At 47.8% G+C, this 14,682-nt stretch overlaps 1 protein-coding gene across 1 annotated transcript in view; it reads left to right on the top strand.

Annotated features, from left to right (window-relative positions):
• The first annotated feature begins 1,942 nt into the window (after positions 1–1,942).
• The window catches only part of LOC147095864 (gamma-aminobutyric acid type B receptor subunit 1-like), a 235,019-nt gene continuing 222,279 nt past the window's right edge, over positions 1,943–14,682 (top strand). Inside the window, exon 1 of the mRNA XM_085973731.1 lies at positions 1,943–3,408. The gene's annotated coding sequence lies outside the window, so the exon portion shown is untranslated. The remainder of the gene's footprint in view (positions 3,409–14,682) is intronic.

Genomic DNA, 14,682 nt, shown 5'->3' with positions numbered 1-14,682 from the left:
TCCCACTATCACTCTCCCCATCGCTCTCTCTCTCGCTCTCTCTATTTATCTCACTCTTTCTCTCCCCTCGCAATCTACCTCTATCTCCCTCTCTTTCTTTCTCCCCATCTCTCTTTCTGCTCATCACGATCATTCTCTCCCCATCTCTCACTTCCCCTCTCTCTCTGCTTATTTCTCTCCCCATTTCTCTCTGATTATTATAATAGTGAGTGCTGAAAATTGGATAGAAAATGTTAGAAACACACAGCATCTGAAAGAGAGGAGCCAGGTTAGTGCTTTTACGTGAAGGTCAGAACTCAGGTGAGGGGAGGAGTGACAGCTGGATCATTCGCAAAGGGAATCACAGGACTAGACAGGATAGATGCAGGAAAGCTGTGCCCGATGGTCGGGGAGTCCAGAACCAGGGGTCACAGTCTAAGGATAAGGGGTAAGACATTTAGGACAGAGATGAGGAGGAATTTCTTCACCCAGAGAGTGGTGAACCTGTGGAATTCTCTGCCACAGAAGGCAGTTGAGGCCAATTCATTAAATATACTCAAGAAGGAGTTAGATATATTTCTCAAGGCTAACGGGATCAAGGGATATGGGGAGAAAGCAGGGACCGGGTACTGAATTTGGATGATCAGCCATGATCTCATTGAATGGCGGAGCAGGCTGGAGGGGCCGAATGGCCTACTCCTGCTCCTATCTTCTATGTTTCTATGACTGAAAGGGACCTTTGCTCCACTGGGTCAATCCCAAAAGTTGAAACATCTCATTCACTATAAGGGGGGCGGGGGGGGGGAACTTCCCCAGACCCTGACCACCTGGCCTATCCGAGCACGGATCAGAAAATCGCAGGTGTGCAGTGGGCTATTTGCCAATCTATGTTCACTCTTCTGATTGTGCTGGTGGATGGCAATTGCCATCACCAATTTAGAGGTAAGCATGAGAGAAAGAAAGAAAGTCTTGCATTTATACAACGCCTTTCACGACCACTGGACGTCTCAAAGCGCTTTACAGCCAATGAAATACTTTTTGAAGTGCAGTCACTGTTGTAATGTAGGAAACGCAGCAGCCAATTTATGCACAGCAAGCTCCCACAAACAGCAATGTGATAATGACCAGATAATCTGTTTGTGTTATGTTGATTGAGGGATAAATACTGGCCCAGGACACCGGGGAGAACTCCCCTGCTCTTCTTCGGGATAATGCCTTGGGATCTTTAACGTCTCATCCAAAAGACGAAAGACTTCTTAAGGAGGCACAACTAATAAAGACTGTAACTCAACCAAAATAAAAAGGAAACTTATCAAATTTAATTAGAATTCTATTTCCTGAGGTGATGCTGCACTCCAGTCCCTCCGGTGCCCACCGGTCGCGGGAGGCCTCGAGCGTGCCGGTGGACACCACGTGCGCCATCTTCAGGGACACCCGGGCGCGAACATAGCCCCAGAAGAGAGGCAGGCAGTCAGTTGCCAATCTATGATCACAGCGGGTCAGACAAGTCACCACAGGCAAGGAATCTACCCTTACATCTCACACGCCCCTCACTCCAATCTGCCAATCATCTACCCAATTCCCTGTTGAATCGGCCCATCAGTACCTGCCTCCATTGGCACCCCGGGCAGTCTGCCCTACCTACTCACTGCCCTTTGTGTGGATTAGTTAACGCTCAGCTCTCTAAGCTCACCACCCCAAATCTGACCCTAAATCCACTCCTCCTTTGCTGTGTATTTTCTCTTTCAGGTGCTGACCCGCAAACCCCAACCACCGCCACCCCCCCCCCCCATCCCGTGTATTTCCAGCATTTTTTTCTGTTTTTATTTCAGATTTAATAAAAAGCCTGCGCACGACGCCACTTGAACAAGTGGCGGAGAATGTGGGGGCGCTAGGACCCCGCGGTTGCTGATGTCAATGGTCCAAGGATGTACAAATAACATCATTAGCAGTGTAACCGGGTGAGCGCTAGGACCCAGGGGGGTGCCGCTGCGCCTTTGATTGACGGAGTCCATCTCCCTGCTCCTACCAGCACAGGTAAGAGCAGGCGAGGCTAGCAGGGGGGGACTGTCTCTTTCTAGCCCCGGCCAAAAGATCACAAAAAAATCCCTGCTTTTTCTTTTTTTAAAAAAAACAACAATCATATTAGTTTTCTCAATCTGCAAAAAACAAAACTGGATTTAGATACTTCATTCTATCGCTATACAACCGGGAAGGCAAATGTGGATTCATCCAGCAAAGAGGATTTGCAGACCAGATCATCTCACTCTGAAAGCTTTTATTGAACAATTGCAACATTTACAGACTCCCGATGTGCATTTTTGAGGGGTGTTTTTTCATCTTTTAACAATGGAGATTTGGATTCCTGTCCTACAATAGAGAAAACCCTTGCATTAGTTGCCGGCTCCGAGGCAGAGAAGGAGGGTGGGAGAAAGAGAGAGAGACAATAACAAAATATATAGATGTGAACATTTTTTGGAGAAGCTCTCGTTCAATTCCAACGGACGCGCCTGCGAACGGGGAAGCTTGGCTCCCGTCTGAAAATATCGACCAGCTCCCCGGTGTGAATTTAAACCAGGGTGCAGCAAGATAGAGAGAGCCACGAATATTTAAAATAAATAGTTGTGAGATCCGTGAGTGAGAGGAACGTTTCCGAAAGAACCGCCCACAGCACCCCCCCCCCCGCCCCGCCCCCCCTTGGGAGCCGGGTGAAATTGACAGAATCAGGAAGCCTTTGGCTTCGGGTACCTGAAATTCACACAAGAGCTCCTGAAACTGACCCGCTTTTGCGTCGCACAGTTCCCGCTCCTTCGATTGCCCGTTCCACCCCCACCCACCCCCCAATCATCAGATTTCTCCCTCCCCACCCCTCATCCCTCCCCATCTCTCTCAAACTAAGAGGGACCCACGCTGGCGAGGAACGGGTCTCCATCCCTGCTGTCAAACCTAACCACAAATGTGTGTGTTGTAAGAGATTCCTAGAATATTGTTCAATCTGATCTTCGAGAATAAAGAGCTTCTTTCGAGAGAGAGAGAGAGAGAGAGAGAGGACGGTACATCATACCCTCCCTCCCTTCCTGGACTCTCACACCCAGCTCTCTCACCCCCGCCCCATCTAGTTTGGAGCCTTTTTATTTTAGAAGGGGTGGGAACCTCCTCCCCAATTGCCAACCATCTCCTTTCCCCTATTAAATCTCACAAGAACAGTCGTTTCCCGGATCTCTCCTCTCTTTTTTGTGTGTACAAGAAACATTCTCGAACTCCGCAACGAATCCGGTGGGAAATTCTGCATCTATTTGATCTACCCCCCCCCCCCCCACCTCAATCCCTTCCTCCTGCTTAGTGCTGGTCGTCTGTATTTTTTTTTTAAAAACGTGTGGATTTGCTGTGCTGTGCTGTTACGGACCGAAGCTTCAAAAGGACCCGCTGGTGAGTACTGACATCCATCACCCCCACCACCACCCTCCGCCACCCCACCCCACTCCAATATATCCTTTTATTTATAATGTTTATACAATTTTTGCAACACCAAAAAAAATCAAATCTCTGCGCACAAGAGAGAAGGTAAGACTTTTTTTGCAACTGTCAGTATTATATATGTTTTAACAGGAACAAGCAATTGGACTGGGGGGGGGGGGGGTGTGCAGATGGCTAGGCGTGTTGTTGAGTTTCTGGTACTGTTTACACCCATCCCATCTCTGGGGAAACGCTGGGAACACAGAGGAGAGCAAAGATAAAGGGGGGCTGCGAGGCTGCTGGTGAAACATCCACTGGCACCCGGGCCGCGTTGTGACAGGGGTTCTTTGCAAGGTGTGTGTGAATATTTTCCTATCTTGTACATTCATACCTACCTCAGTTAACCCCCCGGGCGCCGGTGCTGACTGGGCAGCCTGTCTTTTCGTTTCTCGCAGCGCTCGGCGAGGGGAGCGGGGCGGAAAACATTGCTTTACATTTTGTGAATTTGGAATATTTTAAAGTGCGCGCAAGGGTTTATATCAGGAAGGCGCAGAGCCGCACATCACCACCGGCCTAAGCTCGTCTGTCAAGTCAATTATTTACAGCCCCCAGCAATGGGTTTCCTCAGTCGATTTAACGCTCATCCGGCTGTGTTTTTTTTATATATTATACTGCAAGCATGTCATTGGGGTTTGAACGAGTGGAATGGCAATTGGTGTCGGGTCCGAAAACATTGCTTGGGAAAAAGCCAGTTAAATATAAGCGGCCGGGAGAAGCCGTAAAATATATCAACTCATTACAGGCTGGAGTCGATGGTTTATATATAGAATAATAATCGATACCTGGGAGTGAGTTACAGGCTGGAATCTAATCGAGGGGTTCAGATCGTTTATATATAGAATAATAATGGATACCCGGGAGTGAGGTACAGGCTGGAATCTAATCGAGGGGTTCAGATGGTTTATATGTAGAATAATGGATACCTGGGAGTGAGTTACAGGCTGGAATCTAATCGAGGGGTTCAGATGGTTTATATATAGAATAATAATGGATACCTGGGAGTGAGTTACAGGCTGGAATCTAATCGAGGGATTCAGATGGTTTATATATAGAATAATGGATACCTGGGAGTGAGTTACAGGCTGGAATCTAATCGAGGGGTTCAGATGGTTTATATGTAGAATAATGGATACCTGGGAGTGAGTTACAGGCTGGAATCTAATCGAGGGGTTCAGATGGTTTATATATAGAATAATAATGGATACCTGGGAGTGAGTTACAGGCTGGAATCTAATCGAGGGATTCAGATGGTTTATATATAGAATAATGGATACCTGGGAGTGAGTTACAGGCTGAAATCTAATCGAGGGGTTCAGATGGTTTATATATAGAATAATGGATACCTGGGAGTGAGTTACAGGCTGGAATCTAATCGAGGGGTTCAGGAGGTTTATATATAGAATAATGGATCCCTGGGACTGAGTTACAGGCTGGAATCCAATCGAGGGGTTCAGATGGTTTATATATAAAATAATCAATACCCTGGAGTGAGTTACAGGTTGGAATCTAATTGAGGGGTTCAGATGGTTTATATATAGAATAATGGATACCCAGGAGTGAGATACAGACTGGAAACTAGTCGAGGGATTCAGATGGTTTATATATAGAATAGTGGTTACCCTGGGAGTGAGTTACAGGCTGGAATCTAATCGAGGGGTTCAGATGGTGTATATATAGAATAATGGATACCTGGGAGTGAGTTACAGGCTGGAATCTAATCGAGGGGTTCAGATGGTTTATATACAGAATAATGGATACCTGGGAGTGAGTTACAGGCAGGAATCTAATCGAGGGATTCAGATGGTTTATATATAGAATAATGGATACCTGGGAGTGAGTTACAGGCTGGAATCTAATCGAGGGGTTCAGATGGTTTATATACAGAATAATGGATCCCTGGGAGTGAGTTACAGGCTGGAATTTAATCGAGAGGTTCAGATGGTTTATATACAGAATAATGGATCCCTGGGAGTGAGTTACAGGCTGGAATCTAATCGAGGGGTTCAGATGGTTTATATACAGAATAATGGATCCCTGGGAGTGAGTTACAGGCTGGAATTTAATCGAGAGGTTCAGATCGTTTTTATTTGGAATAACGTATATCCGAGAATGAGATACAGGCTGGAATCTAATGGAGGGGTTTGGATGGTTTAGATTGATCGCAGAGTCATGCAGGCAGGATTACAGTGGCTCAGGGAGCTGTCATGCTGTGTTCCCCTCTCCTGGCTTGTACTTTGCTTTGTTCTGTGAGGAATCATTAACTGACGTGTAGGAGCTTTTGGCAATTTTAAATGATTCTGTAAATGATGCGGCCTGCAAGGAACAGGCTGTTTTTCCCCAGGATGCTGCAGACCATTTGTTCCATGCCTCTGATACCCTGTTGAAGTTGTAGCACTGCACCTGGAGGCACTGAGGCATATCTCAAGAGGAGGTTTCCCTATCTGCCTGAGAGACCAGGCGCTTCCGGGCGTCATGTTTCAAAGTGTCACGCTTCAAAGTGTCACGCTTCAAAGTGTCACACCTCAGGGCATCTCACCTCAAAGGGTCACCTCAGAGAGTCACACCGTTAGGTGCAACACCTCAGCATGTGTTACATCTCAAAGTGTGACACCTCAGGCTGCCATACCTCGAAGTGTTAAATTTCAGGTTGTCACACATTAAAGTGTCACACGAGGGTGTCATACATCAGGTCTTACCCCTTAAAGTGTTACATATGCGGCTATTACACATCCACAATTGCTGTAATTAGACACATCCATTAAGTTACCACTCAAGTATATTAGTTGACTAATGAACCAACAACAACTTCTATTTATATAGCGCCTTTAACATAGTAAAACGTCCCAAGGCGCTTCACAGGAGCGTTAGAAAACAAAATTTGACAGCGAGACACATAAGGAGATATTAGGACAGATGACCAAAAACTTGATCAAAGAAGTAGTTTTTAAGGAACACAAAGGAGGGTAGAGAGGCGGAGAGGTTTAGGGAGGGAATTCCAGAGCTTTAGGACCTCGTCGGCTGAAGGCACAACCACCAACGGTGGAGCAATTCAAATCGGGGATGTGCAAGAGGCCAGAATTGAGGGGTTGCTAGGCTGGAGGAAATTACATAGATAGGGAGGGGCGAGGCCATGGAGGGATTTGAAAACAAGGATGAGAATTTTAAAATTGAGGTGTTTCTTAACCGGGAGCCAATGTAGTAGTAAAACATTTCAAATGGAGAACGAATGGCTCGCATAAAACAAAAAAATCTCTTCCCTTTTTATCTCTCAAAGCTACCATTCACAAACCAACGGCACACCCAGCCATATGATCTGTTGCAATCATTTATTTATATGATTTTCAGCCATCATTTTCTTTCTCCACTCGGGCAGTGCATGCAGGCCCGATTATAATAGCAGGCCTGATTCCCCACTGCCCCCCGGGGTGAAGGTCAGGTAGACAGCACTCGCCTGCATAGGCCCAGGGGGCCCCAGGCCGAAGCCTGGCCCCTTGGCCGGTGCCTGCACCTCAGAATCGTGGGTGGAATATCAAACTGTCGCAGGAAGCAGCGGAAGATGGCCATCGGCTTCAGGGGAGCTTCTGGCTGCTGCCCAAACATGTGGGTCAAAAAGACGCTTGCCCTTTCAGACCTCTTGGCCTTCCTGCCACCTGACGGGAAGCCAGGCACAAGGCAGCCTGTCAAACCTCTTCTTGCTCCCATTTGTTCGGGCATCCGCTTGGCATACTCGCAGCGGAATGAGGCGAAGGCCCCGTTTGGACCCACCCTCCTCATTTGCATGGCCACCCTTTGCTGGTGCCTACTCCATGCAAGCACTCGGCCCTTCCCTTCATAGGGACATAGAATGACACAGCACAGAAGGAGGCCATTCAGCCTGTCGTGCCTGTGCCGGCTCTTTGAAAGTTCTGTCCAGTTTAGTCCCACAACACAGCTTTTTCCCCACAACCCTGCAAATTAGTCCTCTTCAGGTACATGTCCAATTGCCTTTGAAAGTTACTGTGGAATCTGATTCCACCACACTTTCAGGTAGTGCGATCCAGACCTGAACAACCCTCTGTGTGAAATAATTCTCCTAATTTCCCCTCTAGTTCTTTTGTCAATTATTTTAAAGCTATGACCTCTGGTTACCGATCCACTTGCCAGAGGAAACAGTTTCTCCCTACGTGCTCTATCAAAACCCCTCATAAATTTGAACACCTCTGTTGGGTCTCTCCTTAACCTTCTCTGCTCCAAGGAGAATGAGCCCAGCTTCTCCAGTCTCTCCACATATCTGTAGTCCTTCATCCCTGGTAGCATCCTGGTAAATATCCCCTGCACCCTTCTCCAGGGCCTTGACATCCTTCCTAAAGTGTGGTGCCCAGAATTGGACACAATACTCCAGCTGAGGCCTACCCAGTGGAACTTAAGAACAGGAGGAGGCCACTTAGCCCCTCGAGCCTGCTCCACCATTCAATCAGATCGTGGCTAATCTGCACCTCAATTCCATTTGCCCGCCTTTGCTCCATATCCCTCGATACCCTTACCCAACAAAAAATCTATCAATCTCAGTCTTTGCAATTGCCCCCTTCACTCCCCCCCCCATGGGATCCCCAAGAAATTACAATGGGGACAGAGAGCCAGTGTCATGGGTCTCTGCTCCCTTTTCCTCTCCATTGTTCCAGGGAACTGACCATAATCACTGTTGCACAGGAGAGAAATTTCGGGGCCATCATTTCTAACAAACACACAATAAAATAACCCAATTCTGATTATAAAAAATCAGCTTAAAAACTCATATAGGAACAGGAGGAGGCCATTTAACCTCTCGAGCCTGTTCCGCCATTCAATGAGATCATGGCTGATCTGCGACCTAACTCCATATACCTGCCTTTGCCCCATATCACTTAATACCTCTGGTTAACAAAAATCTATCAATCTCAGATTTAAAATAACAATTGACCCAGCATCAACTGCCGTTTGCAGAAGAGAGTCCCAAACTTCTACCATCCTTTGTGTGTAGAAGTGTTTCCTAATTTCACTCCTGAAAGGCTTGGCTCTAATTTTTAGACTATGCCCCCTAGTCCTAGAATCCCCAACCAGTGAAAATAGTTTCTCCCTATCAGTTCCCCTTAATATCTTGAAAGCTTTGATCAAATCACCCATTAACCTTCTAAATTCTAGGGAATACAACCCTAATTTGTGTAATATCTCCTCATAATTTAACCCCTAGAGTCTGGGTATCATTCTGGTAAACCTACACTGCACTCCCTCCAAGGCCAGTATATCCTTCCTAAGGTGTGGTGCCCAGAACTGCTCACCCATAAAGTAGTTCATTAAATTACAAATGCCAGACTAGAAGTTCCTTATGTTTAAGCCTAGTCTTCTGTCTGGGCCCTGGGGCTGGATTTGAAAATTTTATCTGGGCCTTGCTCATTTCTCCTGTTTAATTTCGAAACCTTAACAGGCCCCAAAAGAGCCTTTTACTGAACTTCAGGACCACGGAGAGGGACAGCACTGAAAACAAGTGGCATAGTTACAGGTGCACGTGTTTTTTGTGGAATTAGTGTGTTGGTGTGGTAATCTGGCAAAAGAGCCCTGAGGCAATGTCAAGACGAGGACCCTTTGTGCATTCGTGACTTCTGGTCACCTGCTCCGACCCCAACTCAAAAGTGGGGTCGGGGGTCATTTCCTCTGTGCACTGTTTCCGCATGCTACTTATTATGCTACACTGGTACAGAATTTGCTGCCAAAATAGCCTCGGGTTTAATGGCACTCGCTGTTATTAGTGTGAAAATCGTTCAATCATCCAGCAACTTGTGACAAGCAAGTGCTATCCTACGAATTGCGAATCGCCACAAGCTGCGGGACGATTTGCGCCGCTCCACCATTGGCCTCGCGGAAAAGTCATCTCGCCCACAGCCTCCCTGTGAGCTTCATGAATTTGGTGCCTCTGCGCATTAATGGCCATGAAACTCCTCGCAGAAAGTCAGGGCTGGTAATTAACAGCATAAGTACCTTTTTAATGAGGAGATTTATGTTCCTGTAATACCACTCAACCTCAATGGCCCAGAAAGGGAACAATTTAATCAGTGGAGTATCATTCCTGCAGGTAGTCAATTATTGTTTGAGATTTTTTAAATTTTAAATGTAAAATTGTTTAATGTTTTTTCTTACTTTCCCTATCTGTCCCTCTTTTTTCTCTCTGTCTTAATCCAATCTTTCTTTCCCTCTCTTTATTTCTCTTGCTGGACCTTACTTGACTAATTCGCTCGCGTTTCTCTGTTGTTCTGTTTCTTTCCTAATCCTTTAATCTCATTGGTTAAGGAGATAAACTGTTGGTCCCATCATTCACCGAGGTCCCCGATGCCTGCTGTTGGTAACCCATGATTAAAATAAGTGTGTTAGTGAACACATTACCTTGCACACCATGGGAGTGCATGCAAAAATGGCAGTCCCACTGCCCGTGATTCTCTGGTGTGCAAGGTAGGGGGCGAAGACCCGGATAATCGACCTGAACATCACGACACAGCTGCAGAACGAGTGCGAGTTCATCAGCCGGTGACGTCAAATGAGGGCCCAGAAGGACTGAAACCACCTGCTCCCCCCGGCCCTAGTTTATAACCATGCCCGTGTAACACTACTTCAAGGCTCTGAGTTTCGAGGCACTTCAAAGACAGGAGGGTCTGAAGTGTTCCTTTAAATTCAGGTGGGGCAGGCTCTTCACTGTGCGGTGGTGGTGGGGGGTGCGGAGAGAGAGATCCCCCCTCTCACTGCGACGGGGGGTGGTGGGGATGGGGAGAGACTCTCCACTTACACAGCATTGGGTGGGGTGGAGAGAGAGAGACACTCCCACACTGCGGGAGGGAGAGAGACTCTCCACTTACACAGCATTGGGTGGAGAGAGAGAGAGAGAGAGAGACACTCCCACACTGCGAGAGGGAGAGAGACTCCCCACTTACACAGCATTGGGTGGAGAGAGAGAGAGAGACAATCCCACACTGCGGGAGGGAGAGAGACTCTCCACTTACACAGCATTGGGTGGGGTGGAGAGAGAGAGAGACTCCCACACTGCGAGAGGGAGAGAGACTCTCCACTTACACAGCATTGGGTGGAGAGAGAGAGAGAGAGACACTCCCACACTGCGGGAGGGAGAGAGACTCTCCACTTACACAGCATTGGGTGGAGAGAGAGAGACACTCCCACACTGCGGAGCCGAACTAGGCAGATACCCACTGATAATAAACATCCAAAAACGAGCACTAAACTTCCTAAATCACCTCAAATCTAGCTCCCCAGACACCCTTCATTTCAAAGCCTTTCAGACCCAAGAGCTAAACCCAGAAAAGAGTCCCCTGAGTCAGCTGCTACTGAAACTAAGTACTCAGCCGGACCCTGACCAGCCCCAGACCAACACAGCCGTCCAAACACCAATCCGAGTGAACCAAATCATTAAACAATGCAAAGAAACCTACCTGGAACATTGGAACAAAATAACCGAAAGCCAAAGCAGATTAGAATGTTACCGGGCCCTAAAAAGAGATTATAAACTGGCAGACTACCTCACGACCATCAGAGACACAAAACAGAGACAGACCCTCACCAGGTACAGACTAAGCGACCACCAACTGGAAATTGAAAAAGGCAGATACAAGAAATCCTGGCAGCCTAGAGAGAATAGAATATGCGATCAATGTCTGGCCGGCGAGGTTGAAACAGAAATGCATTTCCTCCTAAAATGCGAAAAATTCAACACATCAAGAAACATATTATTCAACAAGCTAAGCCAAACAACCCCAGATTTCAAGGAATTGGATGACCTGTCAAAATTGAGATTAGTCCTGGGAGAAGGAGACAGACCATACCTTGGGGCCAAATATGTAACAACATGTCACAACCTGAGGACTGTTTAAAAGTAAGACTGTTTAAAATTAATATTGTTTAAAAGTAATATTGTATGTACCCAACAAATGTCAAATCGATTGACACCTACAGAATGTTGGAAAACTGTACCTTTTTGATATGTAAGCTTTGGCAATATGGTTCTCTGTAAACTTTCATGCCAATAAAGCATTTGAATTGGAATTGGAATTGGACTCTCCACTTACACAGCATTGGGTGGAGAGAGAGACACACTCCCACACTGCGGGGGGGAGAGAGACCCTCCACTTGCACAGCATTGGGTGGAGAGAGAGACACTCCCACACTGCGGGGGGGGAGAGAGACCCTCCACTTACACAGCATTGGGTGGAGAGAGAGAGACACTCCCACACTGCGGGGGGGGGGGAGAGAGACCCTCCACTTACACAGCATTGGGTGGAGAGAGAGAGACACTCCCACACTGCGGGGGGGGGGGAGAGAGACCCTCCACTTACACAGCATTGGGTGGAGAGAGAGAGAGAGAGAGAGACACTCCCACACTGCGAGGGGGGAGAGAGACCCTCCACTTACACAGCATTGGGTGGAGAGAGAGAGACACTCCCACACTGCGGGGGGGAGAGAGACCCTCCACTTACACAGCATTGGGTGGAGAGAGAGAGAGAGAGACACTCCCACACTGTGGGGGGGAGAGAGACCCTTCACTTACACAGCATTGGGTGGGGTGGAGAGAGAGGGAGAGATACCACCCTCACACTGCGGGGGGAGAGAGAGAGAGAGACACTCCCACACTGCGGGGGGGGGGGGGGTGGGGGGGAGAGGGAGCCCCTTACACTGAGGTGGGGGGGGGGGGGGAGGTTCCCCATACATTCATGCAATGGAGTCCTTTGATAACCAGGTGAGAGGGTTTCTGTATTAAACCCCCGCACCGTGACAGTCATGGCGAAGGATCTCGATTTAAAAACTTTAGTCCTTTCCCCACCAAATGTCCTCCTGTCTGCCTGCCCGTTATTCCTTTGCCAGCTGTTTGGCTGTTACTCTCTCTCTCGGTGCTCTGTAGTGAACTCTGACCCCCAGAGACTCCTACACCTGCTATTTCTGAGCATCAACCAACAATGACGCAACTGCACTGGGACCTGTTCACCCTGTTTCACAGCCCACTCGGTGTCAGAAGTTATTTCAATTTAATGAGACACCTGGCCGCCTGTTCCCATCAGAGGGGATTAACCCTCTCGCCCACCTCTCCCCATACATGCCAGGCAAACGCAGCTGACATGTGAATTGGAAATATCACTCCGGTGCAGAGTGGGGTGCACTTCACAGATTGGAGCAAAAGCAAGGGAGCTTTACTTTACTCTGTGTCTAACCCGTGCTGTACCTGCCCTGGGAGTGTTTGATGGGACAGTGTAGAGGGAGCTTTACTTTACTCTGTATCTAACCCGTGCTGTACCTGCCCTGGGGGTGTTTGATGGGACAGTGTAGAGGGAGCTTTACTCTGTATCTAACCCGTGCTGTACCTGCCCTGGGAGAGTTTGATGGGACAGTGTAGAGGGAGCTTTACTCTGTATCTAACCCGTGCTGTACCTGCCCTCGGAGTGTTTGATGGGACAGTGTAGAGGGAGCTTTACTCTGTATCTAACCCATGCTGTACCTGCCCTCGGAGTGTTTGATGGGACAGTGTAGAGGGAGCTTTACTCTGTATCTAATGCTTGCTGTACTTGCCCTGGGAGTGTTTGATGGGATGGTGTAGAGGGAGCTTTACTCTGTATCTAACCCTTCCTATACCTGACCTGGGAGTGTTTGGTGGGACAGTGTAGAGGGAGCTTTACTCTGTATCTAACTCTTGCTGTACCTGCCCTGGGAGTGTTTGATGGGACAGTGTAGAGGGAGCTTTACCCTAATCCATGCTGTAACTAACCTGGGATTAACACTTAACAGTGAAGCCTAATTTTTCTGACTGGGATTCCTTATTATCCTGACTTGCATCATGCATCAGGGATTGGGAAATGGACCAGCGTTCCATTCCATTGGAAGTCCACCCACTTTAACACCCACCCATTTTCCACCATTATTTTCAGCGGTCGGAGGATTGGTGGGGTTCATGCAAATGAGATGTTAATGATGTGGTGATGTCACAAATTCTATTGAGTGGCCTTTCTGCCTCATCTGAGTTATTCGCTGTTTTCACACAGGTAAGCGGACACCCAGATTGGCAGCATCTTGAAGAGGTGGATGTGACTTTCCAGAGTCTAGATTTGTAGGATTTGCAGAACCCCAGGCTGTGAATTCTGACCTCAACTCTGGTGGTACACACCCAGGGTGATTACCTTTGGATATTTAATGGGTGGGGTACATGCCATGTTAGGGTGAACTGTACCTGATGTATAGACAGGCATTGAATCAGTGGGTAGAGTCTGTGATTTGGTAGAGTGTACATGTTTTTTTTTTAAATTCCTTCATGGGATGTGGGCGTCGCTGGCAAGGCTGGCATTTATTGCCCAGCCCTAATTGCCCTTGAGAAGGTGGTGGTGAGCCGCCTTCTTGAAACGCTGCAGTCTGTGTGGTGAAGGTGCTCCCACAGTGCTGTTAGGGAGGGAGTTCCAGGAATTAGACCCAGCGACAATGAAGGATCGGCGATATACTTCCAAGTCAGGATGGCATGTGACTTGCAGGGGAACTTGGAGGTGGTGGTGTTCCCATGCACCTGCTGCCCTTGTCCTTCTAGGTGGAAGAGGTCACGGGTTTGGGAGGTGCTGCTGAAGAAGCCTTGGTGAGTTGCTGCAGTGCATCTTGTAGATGGTACACACTGCAGCCACGGTACGCCAGTGGTGGAGGGAGTGAATGTTTAAGGTGGTGGATGGGGTGCCAATCAAGCGGGCTGCTTTGTCCTGGATGGTGTTGAGCTTCTTGAGTGTTGTTGGAGCTGCACTCATTCCGTCAAGTGGAGAGTATTCCATCACACTCCTTACTTGTGCCTTGTAGATGGTGGAAAGGCTTTGGGGAGTCAGGAGGTGAGACACTCGCTGCAGAATACCTAGCTGTGGAAGGAGATTCAGTTGGTGGGTAGAGTGTACATGGGCTGTGGAAGTAGATTCAATGGGTGAGTAGAGTCCGTTATTGGGCGTAGGAATAGCAGTCGGCCATTCAGCCCCTCGCGCCTGTTCCACCATTCAATGAGATCATACCTGATCTGTATCCTAACTCCACCCACCCGCCTTGGCTCAGCATCACTTAGTACCTGTGCCTAGCAAAAATCTATCGATCTCCGATTTAAAATGATTAATTGAGCTAGCATTGAGTTGAAAACTTTTTTATAAGAACATAAGAACATAA

This window comes from Somniosus microcephalus, unplaced genomic scaffold (assembly GCF_052327205.1).
Source record: "Somniosus microcephalus isolate GS21.2 unplaced genomic scaffold, FLI_Smic_1.0 unresolved_chr1, whole genome shotgun sequence".
Taxonomy (NCBI): Eukaryota; Metazoa; Chordata; class Chondrichthyes; order Squaliformes; family Somniosidae; genus Somniosus; species Somniosus microcephalus.
This window is presented reverse-complemented; position numbering and strand designations above follow the sequence as displayed.